This window comes from Pinus tabuliformis, chromosome 5_1, assembly GCF_031772625.1.
Source record: "Pinus tabuliformis cultivar Carrire ecotype Pingquan chromosome 5_1, CPIR1, whole genome shotgun sequence".
In the NCBI taxonomy this organism is placed as follows: domain Eukaryota; kingdom Viridiplantae; phylum Streptophyta; class Pinopsida; order Pinales; family Pinaceae; genus Pinus; species Pinus tabuliformis.
In genome coordinates this window covers 453,554,505-453,562,150 of record NC_142305.1, presented here as the reverse complement: position 1 = coordinate 453,562,150, position 7,646 = coordinate 453,554,505, and positions in this window count along the sequence as shown.

The window sequence follows — 7,646 nt, the reverse complement described above, 5'->3', positions numbered from 1 at the left end:
GCCAATGACTGTGGACCCAAATTGTCAATGTTTTGCCAACGACCCTGGGATTTAAGCCACTTTCTCATGATCAGAGCCCAGGACACTATCCAAAACTGATCCACCTCTTCAAATCAGGAAAGTAACATGCAATTGAAAGTACTAAAGAAAATGCTTGTTCAACACCTTGAGTGGATTCCTGCTAGCAATGATAGGGATTTTGTCAAACATATCATCAACATGTAATCTGCAAGTGTAAATAACAGAGTTAACTGTAGGTATCTCATGCTTACCTAAGGATCATTGTGAACAATTTTTCTCTCATTGCATTTGACGCATTATCATCTATTAGGTCATAAACACCTTATCCATTCACATACAAGTAAAAACATGGTGAGATACATACATAGCTATTGCCATAAAATGTGCATATAACCAACACAATAGGAACAAAAAAACAATAAACATGACAATTATGAAATAGATAAATATATAACTACCTTTACACATGAAAAATCAAGGGAAATGATTTCTTATTAATGAATGCAATGAACCAACTATATATGGAACTACCATGTTCCAAATGGCCATAGAATGGTTGAGTCAAATCTCTCTTCATCCACTCACCCCTGTGACATATTCCAAACATGAATGTGGGATCTGATAGAACACATCAATAAAGAATAATCTAGTGCTTCTAGAGGCCATCCACCTCAATCCATTAAAGAGTGATTCCACCCCAAGGTTGAACATCACATAACTATCATCACATTCGTCTCCATCCAAGCTTTCCAGGACTTCCAGAGAATTTTTTCAAGCCAAGGCTTCAAGGACTAGTAACTCAACCCACAGCTAGCGCCGAGCTTCTTGACGCTTTGTCCAACCGAGGCTTCCAACACTAGTAAATCAACCCACCAAGGGCTTCGGGAGCATTTTTTCAGCCAAGGCTTCCAAGACTAGTAGCTCAACCCAAGCTGTTACAGGGCTTCTGGAGTGTTTGTCCAACCAAGGATTTCAGGAACTAATAACTCAACCCAAGCTAAGGAATCATGGGAACCACCAAAAATAAAATCGTGAATGTAAACTAAAAATCACCATGACTATCGAGGAAATGGCAAGGTTAGTGTTATAGCTCCAAATATCATTCGTGGTATTTGTGATTCTTGGTGTATGACCTAGGTTAACCCCTCCTTCCAGACTTGGTCCAAATATTTAGTGTTTTACTTCCTGTATGCTACTTTTCCCTGTGATAGAAGTAGGTACACATGGGTCAATCTATACCCAACCCACGTATATGTGTTAGAACACTTTAAAAAATTAAATTTCCTTAATTATGGGCAGAGATCACGAGTTTTACATATTGATTGCCTCCTAGTGCCCATGGTCAAACTGCTCAAAACTGTTTCCCAACTAAAAAACTGATTTGGGAGAAGTATAAAAGGACTTCAATGGGAAGGCCTTAAGAAGGAGAGAAATGATAGATTTACTATACTGAGATTATCCCCTGATCAAGTCTGAAGTATCCCTGTGCTTCAAGCACATCCCCAAGTTTAGAAAACCCTTGTTTCCTTGATTGTTGATATCCTCTCACATGCTTGGAGATATCATGGTATTGGTTATGAAACGAGGCTGTTGAAGACTGGGACCGGACGGACCTGGAGGACGGTTCCGCTTGGAGCCAGAAGATGAAGACTCAGGTGAACTATTAAGGGAATAAGTTTTCAATAGGAACCTGAGTCTTGCTCTTCTGGCTCCAAGCGGAACTGTCCTCCAGGTCCATCTGGTCCCATTCTTCAACAACCTCCTTCGATAACCAATACCATGATATCTCCAAGCATGTGAGAGGATATCAACAATGAAGGAAACAAGGGTTTCATGAACTTGGGGAAGTGTTTGAAGCATATGGATACTTGAGACTCCATTAGGGGATAATCTCAGTATAGTAATTCTATCATTTATCTCCTCCTTAAGGCATTCCCATTGAATTCTTTTTATACTTTTCCCAAATTAGTTTTTCAGTTGGGAAACAGTTGGGAACAGTTGGGCCACGGCACTAAGAGGTAATCAACAGGTAAAACCAATGATTTCCACCCATAACTAAGGAAATTTAATTTTTTTAAGTGTTTTAACACATATACGCGGGTTGGGTATAGACTGACCCATGTGTACACACTTTTATCACAGGCAAAGTAGCTTACACGAAGTAAAACATTGTTTTTAAAATATTTGGACCATGTCTGGAAGGAGGGGTTGCCCTAGGACATAAACCAAGCATCACAAATACCAAGAGTGACATTTGGAGCTATAACAGATGTCCCCTAATATATGAGGTTAGAAGGGGTACGTGATGGCCTAAATGTGTTAAGTATATGGAAAGGAAACCTGTCAAAAATTGAGGACTTCACCAGATTTCAACGTGCCAAGCCAACAAAAGAAGATTAGAAGGAAACAACTGTTTGAGGCGGGCATACCCATTCTACAGTAGATTTTCAACAAGTGAACAATTACAAGCTACTTAAAAAAATAATCTCAAAACATACCATAAACTTTGAGTCAATCACATATTTGCCACCAAACTGCCTCTGCGCGTCTGCAACTAAGATCCCCCATTTGAAGCTCAGAACCATAAAAAACAAGTCATCACTCTTTTAGACTAAAAAACAATAATGATTTAAAATCCCTCTAAGGAGAGGTCAATCATCTCGGGTTTGACCCTAAGATCCCCAATGATCATCGCTACTGTCAAACTAAAAACTGCGATGATTGCTTTGTGCTCAGTTGGATAAATGCTCATGTGTGATAAAATGAATTTCTAGTGTAAGGTATGTCACTCCAAGGACCTGGATTCCGAAACTGAAATTGTGGGCGCTAGTCTCCTCTGTTGCCATTGGGGCACTCTAGCCACTATGGCACTGTAGCCACTAGGGCTCTAATGTATCCAATAAGGCTCTCTAGGTAAATCAGGCTCACCATATTTGAGTTCTGATACCATGTTAGAACACTGCAATGAAAAACATGAATTGAATTAACTAGCAGCCCATAGATGAGCAAGCTGCACCTAGAGAATGCACAAAATGGAGACACTCTCCTCTTCAATTAAACAAAAATGAGCCAATAGATACATCTCAAAAGAATAAAATAAAAAATAAGCCAATAAATACATCTCAAAAGTATAGAAAACTCAGAACAAACTCCTACAACCTAAAAACTAATCCTAACTTGTTACAACTAATTCTCTATTAATACAATAGAATATCAATTATTTTTAACTTATTCAAAAAAACAGTCCCCAACAAGTTGTTGGGTTAGTACAAATAAACCCAACAGTGTAGATTATGCGCACATCATTTGAGACGTAAAAGATATAAGGGCATAATTAATTATAATATAGTATTAGAACAGTTAACGGTACAGTAGTATTATGGGGATATGACTCTTGGAAGCAACTGCTAAATCTATCAATGTGGTTATCAATAATTCTATTGTCAAGGAATTTAATCAATCTGAATTATTGACCAGCACCTCTATTGCATAAGTTATTTGTGTGGTGCTTGCTTTGTACAACCATAACTGTTATAACCCAGCCTTCCCTTTTCTCCAAATAACATCTCTACTCTATATTTAGTTCCAGTATGAGACCGTCTGCAAACTTCTTACAATAGTGGGTACCGCTAGGGCATGGCCAGCTAAGGCAAACTGGATCTACGAAGTAGTGGAAATTGCCTCCAAACTTGGCAACGATATCTCTGGCATGGCTGTGTCTGCACGAGGAAGAAGCTCCATCAAATGAGTAATGGCACATGGTTTGGCCATCTTCGCTCTGTTATAAGCACGGTATACAGTGAAAAAAAAATCGTTCACGATGGCATTAATGGTTGAAGTATATAGATTTTCTTTAGCGAGGTTCAATAGTCCGTCTGGGATTCCTTCTCTCGATCCAAGTTCTCAGTAAAATTTCGACCGTTTGCAAGTTTTCTACTACAGATGTTACGTTTATTTCGATGTCGCAAGTGTAGTTGGACAATACCCATTCCATTGTTATAGGAAACTATTGTGCTATCATTAACCAAGCATCGGACATGAAAACGATTGAAGCAAAACAGCAATGTGACGTACAATCGTTAATCGCATAACAGCATCGCACACCCGACGAAAACCATCCTACCCAATAAAGCCGAGAACCCATTTGGTGTAGACTAATTTTTTTTTGTTGGTATAGGGTTTATTAATGGTTGTTGTGGGGTTTAGTTTTATTACTTTATACATTTAAATCCCATGGAAAGGTCGGAGGACGGGAGTTATCCAATAGATTAAACTATTCAAAAAAACGTTTAAATTAAATCAAACTAGCATTTCACAATAGACAAATAGAGAAATTTGCAGGGTGTGAGCCCAACCTAGAATCAAAAAAATTGACCGGGCAATACCGATCACCCGAAAAGGATGAACTTGCAATCTCCCTATTAAACGCGCATCAAAAAATTGCAATGGGCCCATTACAGATATTGATTGGTTAAAATGTCCGATTTGGCCCGCCTTCTGCGCGCAACTATCCAACGGTCAGCAGCTTACGTTTACAACACTAACAACTTCCACTTCATATATTTATTTTAGAAGGGCAATAGAATAATTTATATTCGTTCAAAATGCTGATCACAGTCTTGTGCGCGGAACTTCCGCGTCCCATAATTACTTTTTGAAAACAATAGAATAATTCGTAGAGGTTTCAAATCTCCATGTCGCATGATAGGTTTAGAAAACAATAACAAAAATAGAAGGGCAATAGAATAATTTATAGTCGTTCAAAATCATGATCACAGTCTTCTCTGCGGATCTTCCGCGTTCCATATTACTTTTAGAAAACAATAAAATAATTCGTAGTCGTTTCAAATCATTCCATGCAGCATGATAGGTTTACAAAACAATAAAATAAATATTAGTTCTTTGAAATCATTCGATTTATGTTGGGTCCATGTCGCATGCTACTTTTACAGAACTATAAAAAAAATTTAGTGGTTTCAAATCATTCTGTTCATGTTCGGTTATAATGGTTAAAATAATTCGATGGTGTGTCCCATGATAGGTTTTGAAAACAATAAAATAAATATTAGTTATTTGAAATCATTCCATTTATGTTGGGTCCATGTCGCATGCAGTGATCAAATTTGAAGGACGACTCTTAATTTAATTTTGAAGGGCATATATTTATCTAACACTTTAGAGATGAAAAGTTATAAAAAGAATTGTACTTTTAGTAACAAAGGTATATTAAATAATTTTTTCAAAAAAATACAAAAATGAAATAATGTATTTCTAACTCAACTTTATTAACCAATAATTTGTTTTTTATAATTTGTATTTAACATACACAACTTATAATATTCATTAAATTCTTGATTACACCATGTCCCTTTACTCTTGATCGATTACCTTTTAAAGAGCAAGAGATAATTAAGCATAGAATAATTCCTACTACTAATGTCAGTGAAGCATAACAAATAAATCCTACTAATGTCAGCAAAGCTTAACAAGGGCATAGAATAATTCCTACTACTAATGTCAGCTAAGCATAACAAATAAATCCTACTAATGTCAACAAAGCTTAACAAGGACTATAGTCTGTAACCAATGCAATAGATATCGTGATAAATTGTTGTAAATTATCGTGTTTGAAAAATAAATATAAATATATCCATTTCCGTAAATTAGAAAAATAAACACAAACATACTCTTTACATTTTATTACTGTACCGGTCACCAGAACAAGAACTTTTACCTTTAGAATATTCCACCAAAGACTTTTACCATTAAAATATACTATGTGATATTCCTTTTATTTTACCATTCCAATAAAGACTTTTACCATTATCCGACATTCCTTTTACTTTATCAATTCTATATTATGATCAACATGATATGGCCGGTTACCTCGATGAAACAAACAAAATCTTTATTATAGATGGAGTCATCATTTTTCTTGTTTCTAATTTAGGGAAATTTTCACTGTCATATTTTTTATCTTTCCAAAAGATTGTGCACTATCATAGAAAGAAACACATTATGAAGGAATACAAAAGATATTTTCAACAATTAAATAAGAATAATTTTATTCCCAAAGTTTATATGATTTTTTCTTACTTCATATTCCATTTTCAGCCTTTGAAATTAATGTATTTGGTGTAGGTATTATTGAAATTTATATCAAGCAAATGCCTTTTGTAATTCTTCAATTTTGGCCCTCTTTTAATGTGCACCAGCTAAGCCTCACTATAATTAAAATCTCATCAAATGCAGGCCTAATCTCGATTTGAAAATGGGTAATCAAAGTCATGAATACTATTTATTATGAATTTCTACATCAAAGTTTATTCCTACCATATTGAAATTAAAGAAATTTCCCTACCCATTATAAGTTTTAACTCCGCCTCCAAACAAAAAAAAGGTTCCGTTTGAACTTCACTAACATTAAACACACATAAACCACCAACTTTCCAGCAAAATTTTCTTTTGCGTCCCTCAACCAAAAGCAAATGTAAGCAAATTTGTACCATTGAACAGTGAAATTTAATGAAGATGACTATGAATATTCCACTCGTAGATATGCTCGAAAATCCACTTAAAAGTGATTAACAACAATTTGAGGTGGCTAAGAAAAAATTTAGCTAAAGATTTATGTAATTGGTTAGAATCCTAAATCATTTGAAATATGTAATTTTATAGGGCTTTGCTATTTGAATTTGGGAAAAAGCCACTTAAAAATGATTAACAACAATTTGAGGTGACTTAGAGGAAATTTAGCTAAAAATTTATGCAAGTGGTTAGAATCCTAAGTCATTTGAAATATGTAATTTTATAGGATTTTGCTCTTTGAATTGTATTTTCCCAAATTCAAGTCAATTCAAAATTCCATATAAATGACATAAATAACAATTTCATATGCCTTTCAATATTCCATTGTCACCAAAGTAAATTAGCCTTCCTTCATGAGTGAGCTCTCTTCCATTGTATGAAGCTCTTACATTGATTAAGAGAAGAAGAAGGTTAGACTGACTGTTGGATATTAATCCAACAACCATTCCATTGTCACCAAAGTAAATTAGCCTTCTTATGAGTGAGCTCTCTTCCATTGTATGAAGCTCTTACATTGAAGAAGGTTAGACTGACTGTTGGATATTAATCCAACAACCTCTAAGCTCCATTACATTATTTATTCGTTCAACAACCTACTGCTGCGAGGTACTTAATAGAGGAACAAAGTTGGATGCTGGTCATCATGACTTTTCGATGGTTATCCAACAACGTCCATGCTCCATTAGATTTATTCCTTCAACAACCTCCTGCCCACTCTGGAACTTATAGGTTAGGTTGTCGAGGAACAAGGAAGACTGATGGTGAACAACGTCCATGCTCCATTAGATTTATTCCTTCAACAACCTCCTGCCCACTCTGGAACTTATAGGTTAGGTTGTCGAGGAACAAGGGAGACGGATGGTTTTTTGCAAGTTAAATTTTCATAAATGTCCAACCGATTGGCAGCCCTTCTTACGACATTTTCAAATATTACTTATATTTTTTTGAACTTGTAAAATTGAAAATTTAATTTTTTTTACTAGTGATTTTCGGTTAACACGTAAGTTCGGTTAACACTTCTCTGACGTGTTGGAGGC